Source organism: Triticum dicoccoides, chromosome 4A (assembly GCF_002162155.2).
Source record: "Triticum dicoccoides isolate Atlit2015 ecotype Zavitan chromosome 4A, WEW_v2.0, whole genome shotgun sequence".
In the NCBI taxonomy this organism is placed as follows: Eukaryota; Viridiplantae; Streptophyta; class Magnoliopsida; order Poales; family Poaceae; genus Triticum; species Triticum dicoccoides.
The window spans coordinates 536,702,551-536,730,255 of record NC_041386.1 but is presented as its reverse complement, the minus strand read 5'-3'; the positions used below and the strand labels follow the sequence as shown (position 1 = coordinate 536,730,255).

Sequence of the window (27,705 nt, the reverse complement as noted above, 5' to 3'; positions counted from 1 at the left end):
TCCTGGATTAGGGGGTCTCTGGGCAGCCGGACTATATCCTTTGGCCAGACTGTTGGACTATGAAGATACAAGATTGAAGACTTCGTTCCGTGTCCGGATGGGACTCTACTTGGCGTGGATGGCAAGCTAGGCAATACGGATATGTATATCTCCTCCTTTGTAACCGACCTTGTGTAACCCTAGCCCCCTCCGGTGTCTATATAAACCGGAGGGTTTAGTCCGTAGGACAGCAGACAATCATACCATAGGCTAGCTTCTAGGGTTTAGCCTCTCTGATCTCGTGGTAGATCAACTCTTGTAATACCCATATCGTGAAGAATAAATCAAGCAGGACGTAGGGTTTTACCTCCATCAAGAGGGCCCGAACCTGGGTAAAACATTGTGTCCCCTTCCTCCTGTTACCATCCGCCTTAGACGCACAGTTCGGGGCCCCCTACCCGAGATCTGCCGGTTTTGACACCGACATCCCCCCCAAGCCCAAACCTAATTGGACTAGGGTTGGGGGCACGACCCCCCTTTCCTTCTCCCTCCACCCCCTTTCCATTCCCGTTAGTTGGAAGGAGGGGGCCCGAATCCTACTTGGACTAGGAGTCCAAGTAGGACTCTCCCCTTGGCGCGCCCCCCTTGGGCTGGCCACCTCCTCCTCCCCCCTTTATATATGGGGGCAGGGGGCACACCAAGATTTCTCTTAGCCGTGTGCAATGCCCTCCTCCATAGTTTACCACCTCAGTCATATTGTCGTAGTGCTTAGGCGAAGCCCTGCGCGGATCCATCACGAACACCATCATCACGCCGTCGTGCTAACGAAACTCTCCCTCGTCCTTCTACTGGATCAAGAGCTCATGGGACATCATCATGCTGAACGTGTGCGGAAGATGGAGGTGCCGTACGTTCGGTACTTGGATCGGTTGGATCGTGAAGACGTTCGACTACATCAACCGCGTTACATGACGCTTCCGCTTTCGGTCTACGAGGGTACGTGGACACACTCTCCCCTCTTGTTGCTATGCATCTCCTAGTTAGATCTTGCGTGATTGTAGGAATTTTTTTGAATTACTATGTTCCCCAACAATAATTTCTGCCGTTAAGTATGTAGCTTGGTTCTTGCATGAAACACAGGATTAGCAGCTAAGTATGTAGCACCAAGATTTTCAAGAGAATATTTTATCCGTGCACATTGATGTACACTAGGAAATTAAAAAAATCCTCAGAGGGAATAGGAATTTCTAAATGGTAGGATTATGTAATAGTTATGCACTTTCCAAAGTTGGTTAACAATGGGTGTGGTCACGTCTCAATGCTAAACCAGTGTTGCCTTTACATTATCATAGATGGTTGATATTGTTTCTTCTACCCTGTGAATTACAGTATGCAACGCAAACCGGAGCTATGGTTGATTGAGTATGAGATGTTACTAAAGGTTTAGATATTGTACCTTGTGCACTTTAATACATGGCATGTACTATAATTTCACATGTCGTTTCCTTTAGGAGCAAGTCTTTGTGAAGATTCCTAAATTTTCTCGTGGGTTAATCCCTTCTGATGGACAACAATTTTGGGGGTTGGGAATAGGTATGGATTTTTTTGGTGTTCATTTTATTTAAAATCATAAAATGTAGGTTACAGTATCCAAAAGTAAATACATAAACATAAGTTCTAGAGAAAAAATGAAAATATTGGAGAGACACCATGACTAAGAGAGCACGAATAACTTGTGAAATGCTACGCATCCATTACTACTACACATCAGTAAACTGGTAAGACATTTGTGGGGTAGTCCAACCCAGGGTTCAGAAAACTAGACAAAACCTGTTTGACCCTTTTCAAGCAGGTACTACTAATAATCGAACCTACCACGGAGTAGTCGTGTTCCCTAAACAGTAAACATGTTAAGAAACCCTAATCCTACAATGCATAATTGCTAATTGCAGGTATGATTTATCAAAAATATATGTTGGTTAATGATTAGTCATGCTTGTTCAAAAGTTACCTTGATGTCTATCTTAATGTAATGTTTTTCTATGTGACATTTGTCTTCTAAATAAATTTTGTAACAGCCTATTACCAAACTACATATATAAATACCAATTTCACATAACTATTTAGGGATAACGTGCATCACAAAACTACAAATTTAAAGACTACTTTCACATAAACAGATTTATGTACTATTGACTACAGGAGTGTGATGTATTTTCACAAAACCAAGTCTTACATAAGCACAATCACAAAATTCTTATATAAATAGTTATGGGATATGTTTGATCAATAAACCGGTAGAGTATAGACTAATGTTCAATTCTGTGAAATTTGTTCTTCAACCTGTTATTTTGTGATACTTTGTGTTGGGAACGCAGTAACTTCAAAAAAATTCCTACGCACACGCAAGATCCATCTAGGGGATGCATTGCAACGGGAGGGGAGAGTGTAATCCATGTACCCTCATAGACCGTAAGCGGAAGTGTTATGACAACGCGGTTGATGTAGCCGTATGTCTTCACGATCCAACCAATCCTAGCACCGTAGGTACGGCACCTCCGCGGTCTACACACGTTCAGCTCGGTGACGTCCCACAAACTCTAGATCCAGATAAGGTCGAGGGAGAGTTTCATCAGCATGACGGCGTGATGACGGTGATAATGAAGTTACCGACGCAGGGCTTCGCCTAAGCACTACAACGATATGACCGAGGTGGAAATTCGTGGAGGGGGGCACCGCACAAGGCTAAACAATCAACTTGTGTGTCTATGGGGTGCCCCACTCCCCTGTATATAGAGGAGTTGAGGAGGGGAGGGCCGGCCCTCTCATGGCGCACCCAAGGGGGGAATCCTAGGGGAGTAGGATTCCCCTTTCCCTAGTTGGAGTAGGAGAGGTAGGAAGGGGGAGAGAGAGGGAAGGAAAGGGGGCCGACCCCCCACCCAATTCGGATTGGTCTTGATGGCCGCCTCCTCCTCTCTCCCACTAAGGCCCAATAAGGCCCATTGACTCCCCGGGGGGTTCCGGTAAGCCCCCGGTACTCCGGTAAATGCCAGAACTCATCCGGAACCCTTCCGATGTCCAAACATAGCCTTCCAATATATCGATCTTTATGTCTCGACCATTTCGAGACTCCTCGTCATGTCCGTGATCATATCCGGGACTCGGAACTACCTTCGGTACATCAAAACACATAAACTCATAAAACCGATCGTCATCGAACGTTAAGCGTGTGGACCCTACGGGTTCGAGAACTATGTAGACATGACCGAGACTCATCTCCGGTCAATAACCAATACCGGAACCTGGATGCTCATATTGGTTCCTACATATTCTACGAAGATCTTTACCGGTCAAACCGCATAACAACATACGTTGTTCCCCTTGTCATCGGTATGTTACTTGCCCGAGATTCGATCGTCGGTATCTCAATACCTAGTTCAATCTCGTTACCAGTAAGTCTCTTTACTCATTCCATAATGCAACATCCCGTAACTAACTCATTAGTCACATTGCTTGCAAGGCTTATAGTGATGTGCATTACCGAGAGGGGCCAGAGATACCTCTCCGATACACGGAGTGACAAATCCTAATCTCGATCTATGCCAACTCAACAAACACCATCGGACACACCTCTAGAGCATCTGTATAGTCACCAAGTTACGTTGTGACGTTTGATAGCACACTAAGTGTTCCTCCAGTATTCGGGAGTTGTATAATCTCATAGTCATAGGAACATGTATAAGTTATGAACAAAGCAATAGCAACAAACTAAACAATCATCGTGCTAAGCTAACGGATGGGTCAAGTGAATCACATCATTCTCTAATGATGTGATCCCGTTAATAAAATGACAACTCATGTCAATGGTTAGGAAACTTAACCATCTTTGATTAACGAGCTAGTCAAGTAGAGGCATACTAGTGACACTCTGTTTGTCTATGTATTCACACATGTAATAAGTTTCTGGATAATACAATTCTAGCATGAATAATAAACATTTATCATGATATTAGGAAATATAAATAACAACTTTATTATTGCCTCTAGGGCATATTTCCTCCAGTCTCCCACTTGCACTAGAGTCAATAATCTAGATTTACACAGTAATGATTCTAGCACCCATGGAGTCTTAGTGTTGATCATGTTTTGCTCGTGAGAGAGGCTTATTCAATGGGTCTGCAACATTCAGATCCATATGTATCTTGCAAATCTCTATGTCTCCCTCCTTGACTTGATCGCGGATGGAATTGAAGCATCTCTTGATGTGCTTGGTTCTCTTGTGAAATCTGGATTCCTTTGCCAAGGCAATTGCACCAGTACTGTCACAAAAGATTTTCATTGGACCCGATGCACTAGGTATGACACCTAGATTGGATATGAACTCCTTCATTTGCTGCTTCTGAAGCAGCTATGTACTCCGCTTGACATGTAGATCCCGCCACGTGGCTCTGCTTGGAACTGCACCAAATGATAGCTCCACCATTCAATAAAAATACGTATCCAGTTTTTGACTTAGAGTCATCCGGATCAATGTCAAAGCTTGCATCGATGTAACCATTTACGATGAGCTCTTTGTCACCTCCATAAATGAGAAACATATCATTAGTCCTTTTCAGGTATTTCAGGATATTCTTGACCGCTGTCCAGTGATCCACTCCTCGATTACTTTGGTACCTCCCTGCTAAACTAATAGCAAGGCACACATCAGGTCTGGTACACAACATTGCATACATGATAGAACCTATGGCTGAAGCATAGGGAATGACTTTCATTTTCTCGCTATCTTCTGAAGTGGTTAACCATTGAGTCTGACTCAACTTCACACCTTATAACACACGCAAGAACCCTTTCTTTGCTTGATCCATTTTGAACTTATTCAAAACTTTATCAAGGTATGTGCTTTGTGAAAGTCCAATTAAGCGTCTTGATCTGTCTATATAGGTCTTTCATTGAAAAATTCTTATTCAAGTATACTTTTATGCTATTCAGAAATTCAGTATCATTTCTGATCAACAATATGTCATCAACATATAATATCAGAAATGCTACAGAGCTCCCACTCACTTTCTTGTAAATACAGGCTTCTCCAAAAGTCTGTATAAAACCATATGCTTTGATCACACTATCAAAATGCATATTCCAACTCCGAGAGGCTTGCACCAGTCCATAAATGGATCGCTGGAGCTTGCACACTTTGTTAGCACCTTTTGGATCGACAAAACCTTCTAGTTGCATCATATACAACTCTTCTTTAAGATATCCATTAAAGAATGCAGTTTTGACATCCATTTGCCAAATTTCATAATAATAAAATGCGGCAATTGCTAACATGATTCAGACGGACTTAAGCATCGCTACGGGTGAGAAGGTTTCATCGTAGTCAACTCCTTGAACTTGTTGAAAACCTTTCGCAACAAGTCGAGCTTTGTAGACAGTAATATTGCCGTGAGCGTCAGTCTTCTTCTTGAAGATCCATTTATTCTCTATGACTTGCCGATCATCGGGCAAGTAACCAAAGTCCACACTTTGTTCTCATACATGGATCCCATCTCAGATTTCATGGACTCAAGCCATTTTGCGGAATCTAGGCTCATCATCACTTCCTCATAGTTCCTAGGTTCATCATGGTCAAGTAACATGACCTCCAGAATAGGATTACCGTACCACTCTGCTGCGGATCTTACTCTGGTTGACCTATGAGGTAGTAACTTGATCAGAAGTTTCATGATCATCATCATTAGCTTCCTCACTTACTGGTGTAGGAATCACTGGAACTGATTTCTGTGATGAACTACTTTCCAATAAGGGAGCAGGTACAGTTACCTCATGAAGTTCTACTTTCCTTCCACTCACTTCTTTCGAGAGAAACTCCTTCTCTAGAAAGGATCCATTCTTAGCAATGAATATCTTGCCTTCGGATCTGTGATAGAAGGTGTACCCAACAGTCTCCTTTGGGTATCCTATGAAGACACATTTCTCCGATTTGGGTTCGAGCTTATTAGGTTGAAGCTTTTTCACATAAGCATCGCAGCCCCAAACTTTAACAAGCGACAACTTGGGTTTCTTGTCAAACCACAGTTCATAAGGTGTCATCTCAACGGATTTCGATGGTGCCCTATTTAACATGAATGCAGCCGTCTCTAAAGCATAACCCCAAAACAATAGCGGTAAATCGGTAAGAGACATCATAGATCGCACCATATCTAATAAAGTGCGGTTACGACGTTTGGACACACCATTACGCTGTGGTGTTCCAGGTGGCGTGAGTTGTGAAACTATTCTGCATTGTTTCAAATGAAGACCAAACTCGTAACTCAAATATTCTCCTCCACGATCAGATAGTAGAAACTTTATTTTCTTGTTATGATGATTTTCCACTTCACTCTAAATTTTTTTGAACTTTTCAAATGTTTCAGACTTATGTTTCATCAAGTAGATATACCCATATCTTCTCAAATCATCTGTGAAGGTTAGAAAATAACGATACCCGCCCGAGCATCAACACTCATCGGACCGCATACATCAATATGTATTATTTCCAATAAGTCTGTTGCTCGTTCCATTGTTTCGAAGAACGGAGTCTTAGTCATCTTGCACATGAGACATGGTTCGCAAGCATCAAGTGATTCCAAAAGTCCATCAGCATGGAGTTTCTTCATGCGCTTTACACCAATATGACCTAAACGGCAGTTCCACAAATAATTTGCACTATCATTATTAAACTTTTATCTTTTGGCTTCAATACTATGAATATGTGTATCACTACTATCGAGATTTAGTAAAAATAGACCACTCATCAAGGGTGCATGACCATAAAATATATTACTCATATAAATAGAACAACCATTATTCTCTGATTTAAATGAATAACCGTCTCGCATCAAACAAGATCCAGATATAATGTTCATGCTTAACGCTGGCACCAAATAACAATTATTTAGGTCTAAGACTAATCAGAAGGTAGATGTAGAGGTAGCGTGTCGACGACGATCACATCGACTTTGGAACCATTTCCCACGCCCATCGTCACCTCGTCCTTAGCCAATCTTCGCTTAATCCGTAGCCCCTGTTTCTAGTTGCAAATATTAGCAACAGAACTAGTATAAAATACCCAGGTGCTACTGCGAGCATTAGTAAGGTACACATCAATAACATGTATATCAAATATACCTTTCACTTTGCCATCCTTCTTATCCGCCAATACTTGGGGCAGTTCCACTCCCAGTGACCAGTCCCTTTGCAGTAGAAGCACTCAGTCTCCGGCTTAGATCCAGACTTGGGCTTCTTCACTTGAGCAGCAACTTGCTTGTTGTTCTTCTTGAAGTTCCCCTTCTTCCCTTTGCCCTTCTTCTTGAAACTGGTGGTCTTGTTGACCATCAACACTTGATGCTCCTTCTTGATTTCTACCTTCGCAGCCTTTAGCATTGCGAAGATCTCGGGAATTGTCTTATCCATCCCTTGCGTATTATAGTTCATCATGAAGCTCTTGTAGCTTGGTGGCAGTGATTGAAGAACTCTGTCAATGACACTATCATCAGGAAGATTAACTCCCAAATGAGTCAAGCGGTTGTGGTACCCATACATTCTGAGTATATGTTCACTGATAGAACTATTCTCCTCCATTTTGCAGCTATAGAACTTATTGGAGACTTCATATCTCTCAATCTAGGCATTTGCTTGAAATATTAACTTCAACTCCTGGACCATCTCATATGCTCCATGATGTTCAAAACATCGTTGGAGTCCCGGTTCTAAGCCGTAAAGCATGGCACAATGAACTATCGAGTAGTCATCAGCTTTGCTCTGCCAGACATTCTTAACGTTGTCAACAACATTTGCAGCAGGCTTGTCACCCAGTGGTGCTTCTAGGACATAATTCTTCTGTGCAGCAATGAGGATAATCCTCAAGTTACGGACCCAGTCCGTGTAATTGCTACCATCATCTTTCAACTTAGCTTTCTCTAGGAACGCATTAAAATTCAATGGAACAACAGCACGGGCTATCTACAACAACATAGACATGCAAAATACTATCAGGTACTAAGTTCATGATAAATTAAAGTTCAATTAATCATATTACTTAAGAACTCCCACTTAGATAGACATCCCTATAATCATCTAAGTGATCACGTGATCCATATCAACTAAACCATGTCCAATCATCACGTGAGATGGAGTAGTTTTCAATGGTGAACATCACTATGTTGATCATATCTACTATATGATTCACGCTCGACCTTTCGGTCTCAGTGTTCCGAGGCCATATCTGCATATGCTAGGCTCATCAAGTTTAACCCGAGTATTTTGCGTGTGCAAAACTGGCTTGCACCCGTTGTATGTGAACGTAGAGCTTATCACACCCGATCATCACGTGGTGTCTCGGCACGATGAACTGTAGCAACGATGCATACTCAGGGAGAACACTTGTACCTTGAAATTTAGTGAGAGATCATCTTATAATGCTACCGCCGAACTAAGCAAAATAAGATGCATAAAGGATAAACATCACATGCAATCAAATATAAGTGATATGATATGGCCATCATCATCTTGTGCCTTTGATCTCCATCTCCAAAGCACCGTCATGATCACCATCGTCACCGTCTTGAAACCTTGATCTCCATCAAAGCATCGTTGTTGTCTCGCCAACTATTGCTTCTACGACTATCGCTACCGCTTAGTGATAAAGTAAAGCAATTACATGGCGATTACATTTCATACAATAAAGCGACAACAATATGGCTCCTGCCAGTTGCCGATAACTGTGTTACAAAACATGATCATCTCATACAACAATTTATATAATCACGTCTTGACCATATCACATCACAACATGCCTTGCAAATAGACGTCCTCTACTTTGTTGTTGTAAGTTTTACGTGGCTACTACGGGCTTCTAGCCTTACCTATGCATCAAAAACCACAACGTAGTATAGTGATTGCTTATTGATCTTCAGAAAGAACCATGTTCATTGAAACCGATTCAACTAAAGTTGGAGAAACAGACACCCACTAGCCACCTGTGTGTGAAGCACGTCGGTAGAACAATTCTCACGTAAGTGTACGCGTAATGTCAGTCTGAGCCGCTTCATCCAACAATACCGCTGAATCAAGAATCAACTAGTGACGGCAAGCAATATGTGTATACTCACACCTACAACTCATTTGTGTTCTACTCGTGCATATAACATCTATGCATAGACCTGGCTCGGATGCCACTGTTGGGGAATGCAGTAATTTCAAAAAAAATTCCTACGCACATGCAAGATCCATCTAGGTGCATAGCAACGAGAGGGGAGAGTGTAGTCGACGTACCCTCATAGACCATAAGCGGAGAACGTGGTTGATGTAGTTGTACGTCTTCATGATCCGACCGATCCTAGCACCGGAGGTACGACACCTCCACGATCTGCACGTGTTGAGCTCGGTGACGTCCCATGAACTCTAGATCCAGCTGAGGTCGAGGGAGAGTTTCGTCAGCACGACGGTGATACGTCGCCAACGTATCTATAATTTTTGATTGTTCCATGCTATTATATTATCTGTTTTGGATGTTAATGGGCTTTATTTTACACTTTTATATTATTTTTTGGACTAACCTATTAATCGGAGGCCCGGCCCAAATTGTTGTTTTTGCCTATTTCAGTGTTTCGTAGAAAAGGAATATCAAACGGAGTCCAAACGGAATGAAACCTTCGGGAGCATGGTTTTTGGAACAAACGTGATCAAGGTGACTTGGAGTGGACGTCAAGCAATCAACGAGGCGGCCACGAGGCAGGGGGCGCCCACCCCCCTGGGCGCGCCCTCCACCCTCATGGGTCCCTCGTTGCTCCACCAACCTACTTCTTCCTCCTATATATATTGACATACCCCGAAAACATCCAGGAGCACCACGAAACCCTATTTCCACCGCCGCAACCTTCTGTACCCAAGAGATCCCATCTTGGGGCCTTTTTCGGAGCTCCTCCGGAGGGGGCATTGATCACGGAGGGCCTCTACATCAACTCCATGGCCCCTCTGATGATGTGTGAGTAGTTTACCTCAGACCATCGGGTCCATAGCTAGTAGCTAGATGGCTTCTTCTCTCTCTTTGGATCTCAATACAAAGTTCTCCTCAATTCTCTTGGAGATCTAATCGATGTAATCTTCTTTTGTGGTGTGTTTATCGAGATTCGATGAATTGTGGGTTTATGATCAAGTTTATCTATGAACAATATTTGAATCTTCTCTGAATTATTTTATGTATGATTGGTTTATCTTTGCAAGTCTCTTCGAATTATCAGTTTGGTTTGGCCTACTAGATTGATCTTTCTTGCAATGGGAGAAGTGCTTAGCTTTGGGTTCAATCTTGCAGTGCTCGATCCCAGTGATAGAAAGGGAAATGACACGTATTGTATTGTTGCCATCGAGGATAAAAAGATGGGGTTTATATCATATTGCATGAGTTTATCCCTCTACATCATGTCATCTTTCTTAAGGCGTTACTCTGTTCTTATGAACTTAATACTCTAGATGCATGTTGTATAGCAGTCGATGTGTGGAGTAATAGTATTAGATGTAGGCAGGAGTTGGTCTACTTGTCACGGACGTGATGCCTATATACATGATCATACCTAGATATTCTCATAATTATTCGCTTTTCTATCAATTGCTCGACAGTAATTTGTTCACCCACCGTAATACTTATGCTATCTTGAGAGAAGCCACTAGTGAAACCTATGGCCCCCAGGTCTATTTTCCATCATACAAGTTTTCAATCTATTTTATTTTGCAATCTTTACTTTCAATCTATACCATAAAAATACCAAAAATATTTATCTTATTATTATCATCTCTATCAGATCTCACTCTTGCAAGTGGCAGTGAAGGGATTGACAACCCCTTTATCGCGTTGGTTGCGAGGTTCTTATTTGTTTGTGTAGGTATGAGGTGACTTGCGCGTGGTCTCCTACTTGATTGATACCTTGGTTCTCAAAAAGTGAGGGAAATACTTACGCTGCTTTACTGCATCACCCTTTCATCTTCAAGGGAAAACCAACGCAGTGCTGAAGAGGTAGCAAGAAGGATTTCTGGCGCCGTTGCTAGGGAGATCTACGCCAAGTCAAGACATACCAAGTACTCATCATAACGCGTATCCTTCGCATTACATTATTTGCCATTTGCCTCTCGTTTTCCTCTCCCCCACTTCACCCTTGCCGTTTTATTCGCCCTCTTTCCGTTCGCCTCTTTTCCGCTTGCTTCGTCGTTATGGCTGGTCCTTTATCTACTCCTTTGTCTCCCGAGAATAAAGTTCTTAATTTTAAACAAAGGGAGGGAGAAAATCTAAAAGATGCTTGGTACAGAATTTGCAATGCGCAAAATAGATCTACTAGGAAGCAATCTACTTCTGTTCTTCTTCGCAATTTTTATGTAGGCATCACTCCTTGGAATAGATATATTCTTGATACCATTACCGGAGGGAATTTCTTGGGTAGCCATACTTTTGATTCTTACAATGCTATGATAGATTTGTTTGGCCCACCTCCTCTTTTGGTCAACGGAACTATCATAACTTTGGAACATGTTATGCAATGGCTTGAAATTATTGAAAATAAAGTTGCCACCATAGAGTTAATTGAAAATTTGGATAGAAATATCCACAACCAAATTACCCAATACGGATCTAAGGTAGGAGTTGCTCTTAAAAAATTTAAAGAAAAGGGACCTATGGTTAATGAAAAGATAGATCAAGATTCCACTAGAATTGATAAATTTGAGGATATTATTACCAACCTTGGGTCTGCCTTTTGTTCCGTGAAAAACACTCCTCCTAATGCTAAGATTTCCAAATTGATGTATGTTCCTAAAAATAAGGGTGAAACTTCTAGTAAGGAAAATGCGGACCTCAAATCCATAAGTGTTCACCCCAACTTTCTCACTATCCTTAAGGAACCTTTTGCTACAAATGATTTTCTCGATTTCGTGCCTAGGAGTTTGATAATTAATAAAAAGAAAGAAACTCCTAGGAGTTATAGGTGTCATATTGAATAATTGCCTACCAAAGATGGCAATACCTAGATCTATCTTCGTTTTTATGCCTAGCTAGGGGTGTTAAACGATAGCGCTTGTTGGGAGGCAACCCACTTTTATTTTTATTACGTGCTTTTTACTCCTGTTTCGTAATAAATAATTTATCTAGCCTCTGTTTTGGTTGTGTTTTTTGTGTTTAATTAGTGTTTGTGCCAAGTAGGACCGTTGGGAAGACTTGGGGAAAGTCTTTTTGATCTTGCTGTAAAAAATAGAAACTTTACGCTCACGAGAATTGCTGCCATTTTTTATTGGAGAGTGATATTTAGTTAATTATTTTTGCAGATGATTAATAGATAAATTCCTCACATCCAGCAATTTATTTTAGAATTTTTGGGGTTCCATAAGTTTGAGTTAGTTACAGATTACTACAGACTATTCTGTTTTTGACAGATTCTGTTTTTCGTGTGTTGTTTGCATTTTGATGAATCTATGGTTAGTAATAGAGTTTATAAACCATAGAGAAGTTGGAATACAGTAGGTTTAACACCAATATAAATAAATAATGAGTTCATTACAGTACCTTGTAGTGGTGTTTTGTTTTCTTTCGCTAACGGAGCTCACGAGATTTTCTGTTAAGTTTTGTGTTGTGAAGTTTTCAAGTTTTGGGTAAAGATTTGATGGATTATGGAACAAGGAGTGGCAAGAGCCTAAGCTTGGGGATTCCCAAGGCACCCCAAGGTAAAATACAAGGAAACCAAAAAGGCTAAGCTTGGGGATGCCCCGGAAGGCATCCCCTCTTTCGTGTTCGTTCATCGGTAACTTTACTTGGAGCTATATTTTTATTCGCCACATGATATGTGTTTTGCTTGGAGCGTCTTGTATGATTTGAGTCTTTGCTTTTTAGTTTACCACAATCATCCTTGCTGTACACACCTTTTTAGAGAGACACACATGAATTGGAATTTATTAGAATACTCTATGTGCTTCACTTATATCTTTTGAGCTATATAGTTTTTGCTCTAGTGCTTCACTTATATCTTTTAGAGCACGGTGGTGGTTTCATTTTATAGAAATAATTGATCTCTCATGCTTCACTGATATTATTTTGAGAGTCCTTTAGAACAACATGGCAATTTGCTTTTAGTCATAATAAGAAGCTTTCATATAAGTGCATTGAATACTAAGAGAAGTTTGATACTTGATGATTGTTTTGAGATATGGAGATAGTGATATCAAAGTTGTGCTAGTTGAGTAGTTGTGAATTTGAGAAATACTTGTGTTGAAGTTTGCAAGTCCCGTAGCATGCACGTATGGTAAACATTGTGTAACAAATTTGAAACATGAGGTGTTATTTGATTGTCTTCCTTATGAGTGGCGGTCGGGGACGAGCGATGGTCTTTTCCTACCAATCTATCCCCTAGGAGCAAGCGCGTAATACTTGGTTTTTGATGACTTGTAGATTTTTGCAATAAGTATGTGAGTTCTTTATGACTAATGTTGAGTCCATGGATTATACGCACTCTCACCCTTCCATCATTGCTAGCCTCTTCGGTACCGTGCATTGCCCTTTCTCACCTTGAGAGTTGGTGCAAACTTCGCCGGTGCATCCAAACCCCGTGATACGATACGCTCTATCACACATAAACCTCCTTATATCTTCCTCAAAACAGCCACCATACCTACCTATTATGGCATTTCCATAGCCATTCCGAGATATATTGACATGCAACTTTCCACCATTCTGTTTATTATGACACGCATCATCAATGTCATATTGCCTTGCATGATCATGTAGTTGACATCGTATTTGTGGCAAAGCCACCGTTCATAATTCTTTCATACATGTCACTCATGAGTCATTGCACATCCCGGTACACCGCCGGAAGCATTCATATAGAGTCATATCTTGTTCTAGTATCGGGTTGTAACCATTGAGTTGTAAATAAATAGAAGTGTGATGATCATCATTAATAGAGCATTGTCCCAATAAAAAAATAGAGAAAGGCCAAAAAAAGAAGGCCCAAAAAGGGGCAATGCTATTGTCCTTTTTCCACACTTGTGCTTCAAAGTAGCACCATGATCTTTATTAGAGAGTCTCTTGTTTTGTCATTTTCATATACTAGTGGGAATTTTTCATTATAGAACTTGGCTTGTATATTCCAACAATGGGCCTCCTCAAGTGCCCTAGGTCTTCGTGAGCAAGCAAGTTGTATGCACACCCACTTAGTTTCTTTTGTTGAACCTTAGAACATTTATAGCTCTAGTGCATCCGTTGCATGGAAATCCCTACTCCTTGCATTGACATCAATTGATGGGCATCTCCCTAGCCCATTGATTAGCCTCGTCAATGTGAGACTTTATCCTTTTTCTCTTCTCCACATAACCCCCTTCATTATATTCTATTCCACCTATAGTGCTATATCCATGGCTCACGCTCATGTATTGCGAGGAAGTTGAAAAAAGTTTGAGATTACTAAGTGTGAAACAATTGATTGGCTTGTCATCGGGGTTGTCCATGATGAGAGCATACTTGTGTGACGAAAATGGAGCATGACCAAACTATATGATTTGTAGGGATGAACTTTCTTTGGCCATGTTATTTTGAGAAGACATGATTGCTTAGTTAGTATGCTTGAAGTATTATTATTTTTATGTCAATATTAAACTTTTATCTTGAATCTTTCGGATCCGAACATTCATGCCATAACAAAGGAAAATTACAACGAGAAATATGTTAGGAAGAATTCCACATCAAAAATTCTGTTTTTATCATTTACCTACTCGAGGACGAGCAGGAATTAAGCTTGGGGATGTTTGATACGTCTCCAACGTATCTATAATTTTTGATTGTTCCATGCTATTATATTATCTGTTTTGGATGTTAATGGGCTTTATTTTACACTTTTATATTATTTTTTGGACTACTATTAACCGGAGGCCCAGCCCAAATTGTTGTTTTTGCCTATTTCAATGTTCCGTAGAAAAGGAATATCAAACGGAGTCCAAACGGAATGAAACGTTCGGGAGCGTGATTTTTGGAAAAAATGTGATCCAAGGGACTTGGAGTGGACATCAAGCAATCAATGAGGTGGCCACGAGGCAGGGGGCGCGCCCTCCACCCTCGTGGGCCCCTCGTTGCTCCACCGACCTACTTCTTACTCCTATATATATTGACATACCCCGAAAACATCCAGGAGCACCATGAAACCCTATTTCCATCGCCGCAACCTTTTGTACCCAAGAGATCCCATCTTGGGGCCTTTTTTGGAGCTCCGCCGGAGGGGGCATTGATCACGGAAGGCCTCTACATCAACTCCATGGCCCCTCCGATGATGTGTGAGTAGTTTGCCTCAAACCTTCGGGTCCATAACTAGTAGCTAGATGACTTCTTCTCTCTCTTTGGATCTCAATACAAAGTTCTCCTCGATTCTCTTGGAGATTTATTCGATGTAATCTTCTTTTGCGGTGTGTTTGTCGAGATCTGATGAATTGTGTGTTTATGATCAAGTTTATCTATGAACAATATTTGAATCTTCTTTGAATTTTTTTATGTATGATTGGTTTATCTTTGCAAGTCTCTTCGAATTATCAGTTTGGTTTGGTCTACTAGATTGATCTTTCTTGCAATGGGAGAAGTGCTTAGCTTTGGGTTCAATCTTGCGGTGCTCGATCCCAGTGATAGAAAGGGAAATGACACGTATTGTATTGTTGCCATCGAGGATAAAAAGATGGGGTTTATATAATATTGCATGAGTTTATCCCTCTACATCATGTCATCTTGCTTAAGGCGTTACTTTGTTCTTATGAACTTAATACTCTAGATGCATGCTGGATTGCGGTCGATGTGTGGAGTAATAGTAGTAGATGTAGGCAGGAGTCGGTCTACTTGTCACGGACGTGATGCCTATATACATGATCGTACCTAGATATTCTCATAATTATTCGCTTTTCTATCAATTGCTCGACAGTAATTTGTTCACCCACCGTAATACTTATACTATCTTGAGAGAAGCCACTAGTGAAACCTATGGCCCCCAGGTCTATTTTCCATCATACAAGTTTTCTTTACTTTCAATCTATATCATAAAAAGACCAAAAATATTTATCTTATTATTATCATCTCTATTAGATCTCACTCTTGCAAGTGGTCGTGAAGGGATTGACATCCCCTTTATCGCATTGGTTGCGAGGTTTTTATTTCTTTGTGTAGGTATGAGGTGACTCGCGCGTGGTCTCCTATTGGATTGATACCTTGGTTCTCAAAAACTGAGGGAAATACTTATGCTGCTTTACTGCATCACCCTTTCATCTTCAAGGGAAAACCAACGCAGTGCTCAAGAGGTAGCAGATGGCATGATGACGGTGATGATGAAGTTACCGACGCAAGGCTTCGCCTAAGCACTACAACGATATGAAAGAGGTGGAAATCTGTGGAGGGGGCACCGCACACGGCTAAACAATTAACTTGTGTGTCTATGGGGTGCCCCCTCCCCCGTATATAAAGGAGTGTAGGAGGGGAGGGCCAGCCCTCTCAAGGCGCGCCCAAGGGGGGAGTCCTACTCCTCATGGGAGTAGGATTCCCTTTTCCCTAGTTGGAGTAGGAGAGGAAGGAAGGGGGAGAGAGAGGGAAGGAAAGGGGGGCAACCCCCCACCCAACTCAGATTGGGCTTGGGGGCGCGCCCTCCACCTTGGCCGCCTCCTCCGCTCTCCCACTAAGGCCCGATAAGGCCCATTGACTCCCCGGGTGGTTCCGGTAACCCCCCGGTACTCCGGTAAATGCCCGAACTCATCTGGAACCTTTCCGATGTCCAAACATAGCCTTCCAATATATCGATCTATATGTCTCGACCATTTCGAGACTCCTCATCATGTTCGTGATCATATCCGGGACTCCGAACTACCTTCGGCACATCAAAAAACATAAACTCATAATACCGATCGTCATCGAACGTTAAGCGTGTGGACCCTACGGTTCGAGAACTATGTAGACATGACCGAGACTCATCTTCAGTCAATAACCAATAGCGAAACCTAGATGCTCATATTGGTTCCTACATATTATACGAAGATCTTTATCGGTCAAACCGCATAACAATATATGTTGTTCCCTTTGTCATCGGTATGTTACTTGCCCAAGATTCGATCGTCGGTATCTCAATACCTGGTTCAATCTCTGAGGGAGTCCTGGATTAGGGGGTCTCCGGACAGTCGGACTATATCCTTTGGCCGGACTATTGGACTATGAAGATACAAGATTGAAGACTTTGTCCCGTGTCCGGATGGGACTCTGCTTGGCGTGGAAGGCAAGCTAGGCAATACGGATATGGATATCTCCTCCTTTGTAACCGACCTTGTGTAACCCTAGCCCCCCTCCGGTGTCTATATAAACCGAAGGGTTTTAGTCCATAGGACAATATACAATCATACCATAGGCTAGCTTCTAGGGTTTATCCTCTCTGATCTCGTGGTAGATCAACTCCTGTAATACTCATATCATCAAGAACAATCAAGCAGGACGTAGGGTATTACCTCCATCGAGAGGGTCCGAACCTGGGTAAAACATCGTGTCCCCTGCCTCATGTTACCATCCGCCTTGGACGCACAGTTCGGGACCCCCTACCCGAGATCCACCGGTTTTGACACAGACATTTGTGCTTTCATGAGAGTTCCACTGTGTCGTCACCATAAGGCTCGATGGCTTCTTCGATCATCGCTAGCGATGCGGTCCAGGGTGAGGCTTTCCTCCCCGGACAGATCTTCATATTCTACGGCTTTGCACTGCGGGCCAATTCGCTTGGCCATCTGGAGCAGATTGAGAGCTACGCCCCTGGCCATCAGGTCAGATTTGGAAACTTGAACTACACGGCCGATGTCCGCGAAGACTTGATCTTCGACGGATTCGAGCCCATGTCGGACGCGCCGCGCAGTCACGACGAGCAAGACATAACTCTACTGTCGGACAGTGTTCGGGAGATCGCATCAGCAGCTACTCCGGTTTTTAACCTGGAACAAGTCGCGCAATCCGAGAGCGGAGGGATGGACCCCGCCATGGAGGCCACACTCTCAGTGGTGATAGAGCCAGATACTGACTTCACCCCTTACGAGAGCCGTGTTGCCGAACCACTGGATTCATCTTCGGTCACGGACTCCGAGCAGCTCTTATCCGCGCCCGTCGAGTCCGACTGGGCGCCGATCATGGAGTTCACCTCCGCAGATATCTTTCAGCACTCACCTTTTGGAGATGTCCTAAATTCATTAAGGTCTCTATCCCTGTCAGGAGAACCTTGGCCGAACTATGTCCGGCTAGAATGGGATGCGGACGACGAAGAAATTCGCGCCCACTCACCACCCACTTAGTAGCCACTGTCGACGACTTAACCGACATGCTCGACTTCGGCTCTGAGGACTTCGACGGTATGGACGACGAAGCCGGAGACGAACCGGAACCACCGCCCACAGGGCGCTGGACCGCTACTTCATCACATGACATGTACATGGTGGACACCCCCAACAAAGCCAATGGCAACGAGAAAGCGGAGGATGACCCCTCCAAGAAGCAACCCAAGCGTCGACGTCAGCGGCGCCGCCCTAAGTCCCGCCATAGCAAAAACAGCGATAACAATAGTCCATGCGACTCCGGAAAAGACGACAACTGCACCACCCCAGTGGCAAGAAACGATCAAGATGCAAACAGCAAACATAGTACGGATCCGACGTCCAAACACGATGACGCCAAAGATAAGCATCATCCATCCCCATCTAGGGAAGAAAACAGTCCGGACGATGATGCACCCATCATCCCGGAAACATACTTGGAGCAAGAGAACCTCCACAGAAGGCTTACTGCCACAGCGAGAAGCCTGAAGAAACAGAAGCAAAGGCTCAAGGTTGCACAAGATACACTCAACAGCAAGTGGAACAAAGTAACAAAGTATGGTAGAAGCTACGACCCAAATAGCTATCCAAAGCGCAAGCTATTACCGGAATTCGACAACGAGGCCTTAGAGCCCATACAGCCGATAAGTGATACGGCCAACCGGCCGGATCCACCACCCCGTGAACGCGATAGAGCGGCTAACAAAGTCACGCATAAGTCAACACACGTTCTACGTGAGAACTTGCGTCAAAAATCTGGCGCGAACAGATCTATCTATGGATCTAGGAAGCACGCTACGGTACACAACCAGCACCGAATACTACAACCGTCTGAACACTATGGCGCATCCCAATACAGGGGTGCCACACACCCACTATGTTTCACAGATGAGGTGCTGGATCACGAATTCCCAGAAGGATTCAAACCAGTGGACATAGAGGCGTACGATGGAACCGTAGACCCTGGAGTCTGGATAGAGGACTTCATCCTCCATATTCATATGGCTCGTGGAGACGATCTCCATGCCATTAAATACTTGCCCCTCAAGCTTAAAGGGCCAGCTAGGCACTGGCTGAAAAGCCTCCCCGAAAACTCAATTGGAGGTTGGGAGGAGCTCGAGGACGCTTTCCGGGCCAATTTTCAAGGGACTTATGTCCGACCTCCGGATGCAGACATTTAAGTCACATAATCCAACAATCCGGAGAGTCCGCCCGAAAGCTTTGGAGCAGCTTTTAAACACAGCGTCCGAGACGAATGGCTCGCCAGACACCTCGGTCAAGAAAAACCGAGAACAATGGCAGCCCTAACAAGCCTCATGACCCGCTTTTGTGCGGGCGAGGACAGCTAGTTGGCCCGTAGCAGCACCAGCGACCCAAGCACATCCGAAGTAAGGGATGGCAATGGTAAACCACGACGCAACAAAAACAAGCGTCGAAATAAAGAAGGTAGCCTAGATAATACGGCGGTAAACGCCGGATTCAGGGGCTCCCGACCAGGTCAGTAGAAAAAGCCTTTCAAAGGCAGCAGAGAAGGACAATCTGGCCTAAACAAAATTCTTGACAAGCTCTGTCAAATTCACGGCACCCCAGACAAACCTGCAAATCATACCCACAGAGAATGTTGGGTCTTCAAGTAGGCCGGTAAGCTAAACATCGAACACAAAGGGGAGGAGATACCAAGCGAAGACGAGGATTAACCTCGTCAGCAAAGCGCCAGAGGACAGAAAAAAATTCCCACCGGAGGTTAAAATAGTAAACATGATCAATGTGACAAGGAGGATAAGCAATCACGCACTCCGATGCACACGCGCCATCGAGCCCATCACCCCTAGGTCCAACCCCTGGTTGGCCTGCCCAATCACTTTTGATCGTAGGGATCACAATACACATATCCGGCGCGAAGGACTGGCGGCCTTGGTGTTAGACCCAATAATAAATTGGTACCATTTCACAAGGGTCCTCATGGACGACTGCAATGATCTCAATCTGATATATCAAGACACAGTCCGCAAAATGGGGATAGACCCGACACAAATAAGCCACAGTAATACTACCTTCAAGGGAGTAATACCAGGCCAAGAGGCCCACTGTACGGGCTCTCTACTACTAAAGGTGGTATTCGGTTCTCCTGATAACTTCCGAAGTGAAACGTTAACTTTTCACATCGCTCCATTCCGAAGTGATTTTCAAGCACTACTCGGAAGGGCGGCTTTCACTCGTTTTAACGCAATACCGCATTATGCTTTTCTCAAGCTCAAGATGCCCGGTCCACGAGGCGTCATTACATTTAGCGGAAATACCAACCGTTCTTCACATACGGAAGAGGACGCGGCGGCTCTAACAGCCGCACACTAGACGGCCTCACCAACCAGAAAAATGGCAGGTCGTCAAGACCATGGACACGGTTAGACGAGTCCGGCGTTCCATCATACATGTATAAGATTGGTTTTCAAACCCTCATAAAGCGATGCCAGGGGCTTCCCACGTGTAATCACGGCCAGCCCGGCTCAACTAGGCTTCTCTGGAATTCTGATAACTCATTCTTCTTTTCGGCACGGCAACCTTCATCTAAGTTCTTTCCTTTTTGCAGGTTACAATCGTGCTACACCCGTCCAGGACACGGCACAACGGAGACACAGGCGCAGACGTGCAGCAGGGACCCACCAAAAGGTTTCTTTTTAGATTAAGGCCCTGTGTAAACCTTTTTTACTGTCTCTTGTTGCTCACATCCTCCGGATACTCCACACAACCGAGAAGGATGCCGGCGTTATTGGCATGTGGCCACGCCAGGATTTTGCACGTACCTGAACACATGGGGTTTCTTATAAAGGGCATTGTTTAGCCCGGTATATGTTATAAAGACCAAACACCTTAGGGAGTGTTCGGTGTCGCGATTTTGGCCCTATATGCATCAGCTCCGAATCATGTCTTTGGTCAAATGTTGGGTTTGCCCGGCTCTCACGTTTTGGTACCTTACGTTCCGTTATATCGCTAAGGTAGCACTGGGAGAACTACTGTGATTGTGCCCTGGTTCGTCCGGATGAGCACCTCAGTAGAGAAAGCCGAAAACTGACTATCATGATATAGCGAGAGACTTGTCAACCACTCGATGACTAATAGGAATCTTCGGGATTCCTCCGCATTAACAAAGGGCCATTTCCCGGTCATGTACGTACGCGCACCATATTCGGACGAGCGCAGAAGTACCAGGGGCTATATAGTAGCCCCAGTGTCAAACTCCTATGGCTAAGTGAAAGTGTTAAAGCAATATAGTCCGATTGCCTTGTTCGCTACGCTATCACCTCCTTAATGGACCAAGACGTTGGATCAAGTGTGGATATGCATATTTTGCAAACACCCCCGCATTATATGCGTGGGTGCGGAAGCCAACTACTGCAAACTTTCAGGTTATATACATATATACATAAACGGCCGCACAGGAGGCATCATAGTACTTTCGGGCAAAAGTATAAATACAGCCTTGATTAATTCAGAAAAACATTGTTTGTACAATGGGACTACATGTCACTAGAAAATAATATTCTTCGAGCACTGAGCCTCTATCGAGCGAGCGCCTTCAAGGACTTCTTCAAAGTAGTGCTCGGCAGCCACTCGGCCTATGGCCGAACCCTTTGCCGCAATAGTGGTGGCCTCCATCTCCGCCCAGTATGTTTTGACACGGGCAAGGGCCATCCGCGCACCTTCTATGCACGTTGATCTCTTTACAGCATCGATGCGTGGCACGGCCTCAAGGAATTGTTGCACTAAGCTAAAGTAGCTACTCGGCCTTGGCCCTCCCGGCCACAGGTGATCCACAACGGACCTCATGGCAAGTCCGGACAACCTATGGAGCTCGGCCCAACCGGTCAATCGCTCATTCAGCAGCAGTGGACGGACTGGAGCGTGAAACTGTGACCAGAACAGCTTCTCCACTTCGGGACCTTTCTGATCCTTGAAGTACTCGGTTGCATCAGCAGCACTTGCAACCAAATCCATGTACTCGTCCGCAGAACTCCATAGCCGGTCTAGAGGAGCATACTTAGGATCTCCGAACTTAGTCCACAACAAGAAGGGCTTCCCAGACACGATATCTACAGCTTGATTCAGCTCCTCCTTCGTCGCTCTAATTTTGGAGCGGGCTTCCTTGGCAGCCACCCGGGCCTTCTCCAGGTCCGTCGCTTTCGCCCGGTCTTCTTCTTCAAGAAGCCGGTAACGGTCAGCAGCATCTTTTAATTCTACAGCCATCTTGGCTATTTTTTCCTTGCTCTCGCAATGCGCGGCCTGTTTGGCCCTTAACTCTTTGACCGCCTTTAAAGCGGCCGCATTGCTACTCCTCGCTTGCTCCTTGGCTCGGGCAAGCTCCGCCCGAAGGGTCTCCACGGTGGCAGCTCCATCTGCAGTCACAACATATTAAAGATACTAGCATCATGCTGCACTTACTATGTGACGATCACCAGAAAAAATCACTCACCATGTGCCTCGTCAAGCCGCTTGTTGACAAGCACGATGTCGGCATCTGCCGCATCCAGCTGCCGCTTTAGTTCGGCAAACCCATCAGTCCGACTAGCCACCGGAGCTTCAACCACCTACACATAAAGGCGGTCTGGTTATTACCTGGCACTATGATCCTCTGTTTGCCACCGTTCTCGACAACAACTAGAGTCTCAGGGGCTACTATCTGCATGGGCATACCTAACGTATGTGGTACTGTTAAAGGCATACATTATTTCACGTACCTCGAAGCCTTTTAGCAGACTCATAAAAGCTTCGTGCAAACAGCTTTCGGCAGATCAAATCCTTTCAATTACCGTACCCATTAGCGTATGATGTGCTTCCGAGACGACAACTTGCCCCAAAAGATCCTTCAGCACGTCCGACCGCACACTGTACGGACCCTTGATGTCGCTCTCCTCAGGAGCCGGATACTGGGGATGTCGGGCAGCCAAAGGGTTATCTTCTGGCGATATTGGATCCGGAGATACCCTTCGCGACGACACTTCAAGGTCGCCCGCTTCTTGAGCTGGGGAGTGTGGGGGAGGCGTTTCACTCTCCATCATCCTCGGAAGAAGATCCCCCGAAGATGAACTCTGTCGAGAAGAGCTGCGATTCGGACTACAATTTACAAGCATCGGTTATTGTCTTCAGAAGCAAGGTAGGATATCTTCACTATTAAGTACTTTTTGATTACTTACAGCTCGGTAGAGAGCTGATCCCCGCGCGGACATTGTGCGGCAAGAATACCCTCTGAGGCAGGACCCTCTGGTGGAGATTTCTTCTCCCGTTTGGAAACCTTAGTTTCTGGATCTTCAGAGGTAGTCCTCTTCCTTCCCCGGGGAGGGAGAATGTCAGATTCTTCCCCTTGGTTATCCTCCCTCGCGGAGGCGCTCATTCCTTCGATTGGAATAGGTAGCGATGGAGGCCCGCTTTCGCCCTTTTTCCCCCCTTCATCTTCCTTTGAGGGCACTAGACGAGGTGCTGGCTCGAGCATCTTTTCCAGCACCGGATTGTCCAAGCCTTCAGGAAGGGGGGCCGAACACCGGATCATGTTCACCTTTGCTATCCAGTCCTGGTCAAAGAGCGATTCGTCCAGGGGATTACTTACTTGGGCAGCAGGGCGGTTGCAGCTCAGGCCCACGTCCTCGGTAGTGTCCGGACACTCTATTTGGGCTCCGAAGAACAATTTGCACATCTCCTCGTGCGTCATGCCGAGGAAATTCTGAATAGTGCACGGTCCTTCCGGGTTGAATTCCCACATGCGGAGGGGCCGGCGTTTGCAAGGCTGGACTTGACGAACCACCATAACTTGCATTACCTTAACCAGACTAAAATCTCCCTCGAAGAGATCTCGGATACGGCTCTGTAGTATTGGCATGTCCTTGGCTGGACCCCAGCTCAGCCCCCTGCTGATCCATGACATCAGTTGTGGTGGGGGGCCCGAGCGAAAGGTGGGGGCAGCTACCCATTTGGCACTTCGAGGAGTTGTGACGTAAAACCACTCCCGTTGCCACAATCCGGACACCTCTGGAAAGGAACCCTTTGGCCATGGAGCGTCAGCAATTTTGCTTATTAAAGCACCTCCGCACGCTTTGTACTGCCCCTCGACCATCTTTGGCTTCACATCGAAGGTCTTGAGCCACATGCCGAAGTGAGGGGTAATGCGGAGGAAGGCCTCACACACGACAATAAATGATGAGATGTGAAGAAGGGAATCCGAGACCAGATCATGAAAATCCAGACCATAATAGAACATAAGACCCCTGACAAAGGGATCCAGAGCGAGGCCTAGTCCTCGGAGGAAGTGGGAGACGAACACAACGCTCTCGTTGGGTTCGGGAGTAGGGACGACCTGCCCTCGGGCGGGCAGCCTATGCGAAATTTTGGCGGTCAGATATCTGGCCTCCCTCAACTTCTTGATGTCCTCCTCCGTGACGGAGGAAGGCACCCACCAGCCTTAAAGGCTGGATCCGGACATGATTGAAGGTCCGAAGCACCTGACCTAAGCTTTGGGTGTTAGAACTCGAGGCGGGGGAAGGATTCGATTAAGCACAAGAGGGAAAAACAAAAAGCCTTGTCCCTTTATAAAGGGGATGAATATCAGGCGTCCTCCTCGTGGCTGTTTGAGACTTACCTAAGATCTAGGAGTCATACCAACAAGCACGGTTGGGTTACCCACGTTTGTATTGATGAGAATCCCGTGATATGGGGAACACGATCTCTGCTTTGACAAGACGTGTCAAGAAACCGCTTCGCGTTATGTGCGGGCTGATTAAAGAAAAACGGTTCTAATAATTAGTAGGCCATGGCGTGATGTCATGCTGCCAAAACGCGTCAACAGATTAGATTGGTGGAAATATTATTCTCTCTACGGTGGTATGTGGAACTTATTTTGTAGGGTCGGACACTATCCTTGTATTCAAACTCTTCCGTGGTGTATTCGAAGGAGGAACCCGCCTTGCAATGCCGAAGAAAACACTGCACACCGGACTCATCATCATTGAAGCCTGGTTCAGGGGCTACTGAGGGAGTCCTGGATTAGGGGGTCTCCGGACAGCCGGACTATATCCTTTGGCCGGACTATTGGACTATGAAGATACAAGATTGAAGACTTCGTCCCGTGTCCGGATGGGACTCTACTTGGTGTGGAAGGCAAGCTAGGCAATATGGATATGGATATCTCCTCCTTTGTAACCGACCTTGTGTAACCCTAGCCCCCCTCCGGTGTCTTTATAAACCGGAGGGTTTTAGTCCATAGGACAATATACAATCATACCATAGGCTAGCTTCTAGGGTTTAGCCTCTCTGATCTCGTGGTAGATCAACTCTTGTAATACTCATATCATCAAGACCAATCAAGCAGGACGTAGAGTATTACCTCCATCGAGAGGGCCCGAACCTGGGTAAAACATCGTGTCCCCTGCCTCCTGTTACCATCCGCCTTAGACGCACAGTTCGGGACCCCCAACCCGAGATCCGCTGGTTTTGACACCGACAATCTCGTTACCGGCAAGTCTCTTTACTCGTTCCGTAATGCAACATCCCGTAACTAACTCATTAGTCACATTGCTTGCAACCCTTATAGTGATGTGCATTACCGAGAGGGCCCATAGATACCTCTCCGATACACGGAGTGACAAATCCTAATCTCGATCTATGCCAACTCAACAAACACCATCGGAAACACCAGTAGAGCATCTTTATAGTCACCCAGTTACGTTGTGACGTTTGATAGCACACTAAATGTTCCTCCGGTATTCGGGAGTTGCATAATCTCATAGTCATAGGAACATGTATAAGTTATGAACAAAGCAATAGCAACATACTAAGCGATCATCGTGCTAAGCTAACGGATGGGTCAAGACAATCACATCATTCTCTAATGATGTGATCCCGTTAATGAAATGACAACTCATGTCAATGGTTAGGAAACTTAACCATCTTTGATTAACGAGCTAGTTAAGTAGAGGCATACTAGTGACACTCAGTTTGTCTATGTTTTCACACATGTACTAAGTTTCCAGTTAATACAATTCTAGCATGAATAATAAACATTTATCATGATATAAGGAAATATAAATAGCAACTTTATTATTGCCTCTAGGGCATATTTCCTTCACTTTGTGCATTAAAAATTGCAGTTTTGTGAAATTTACTCTTGTTATTCAGAATGTACGTGCATATTTGGTACTTTAGTTGGCCTTAAACACTTCTCCTTCTCAACAGTACCAGTCAAGATCTGGTAGCAAAGGTTTATGTAAGTCAAACAACAACTGGAAGTGGATTTCTTACTCCAAAGATTGCATCTTTCTCATCAAGGGGTCCAAGCTTCGTCTATCCTGCAGTGCTCAAGGTATATACTGCAAAATTACAGTTTTTACATCATAAATTTGTTGATCTTTGTGTCTTTAACATATCACTGTTCTTAACATATGAAATGATACCTTCACACTGCATTGTAAACAGCCTGACATTGCCCTACGGGGGGTGAATATTTTAGCAGTGGCGCCACAGGTTGGTATTTACAAGGAACTGGGGCTCTACTTCTTCGATTCAGGGACATCGATGGCTTGCCCACATGTATCCGGCATTATAGCTGTGCTCAAGTCACTCCATCCAGATTGGTAACCTGTTGCTTTCAAATCAGCACTAATGACAACCGGTAGGGATAGGCTAATTATATTATTAGGATAACAACGTCTTCCCATAGACTTCAAAGTATGTTGAACATTATATGTCCAAAAAGAAAATCATATGTTCATAATGCATTTTTTAACAGAACTAAGTTGTTTTGCAGCATACATTACAGACAACAACAGTGTCTCGTTACTAGCTGATGCAACCCCAAATAAGATTGCAAATCCTTTTGATTATGGAGCTGGATTTATTAATCCGACTCATGCAAGTGGTCCTGGACTTATATACGACATCGATGCTTCAGATTACTAGAAATTGTTCAACTGCATGCTTGGGTCAGATACAAACAATAGTTGTATAGCAACACAGAAATCTTTGTTTGACCTAAATCTCCCATCAATCGCCATCCCAAATCTCAAGTCATCGGAAATAGTATCAAGGACTATCACCAATGTGGGCCAAGCTGATTCTGTGTATAAAGCATTTGTTGAGCCCCCTGCTGGAGTTGATATGCTGGTCAAACCTATGGTGTTGGTGTTTGGCAAGGATACAAGCTCACAGTCTTTCAAGGTGAGCTTCAAGGCAACACGAAAGATCCAAGGCGATTACTCATTTGATAATTTGGTGTGGCACGACGGAGGCAGCCATTGGGTACGAATCCCGATAGCGGTTCGTGTTGTTATCGATGATCTCTATTCAACCGTCTCCTAA

At 44.4% G+C, this 27,705-nt stretch overlaps 1 pseudogene; it reads left to right on the top strand.

Annotated features, from left to right (window-relative positions):
• Nucleotides 1-1,689: 1,689 nt before the first annotated feature.
• LOC119289072 lies at nucleotides 1,690-27,705 on the top strand (annotated as a pseudogene).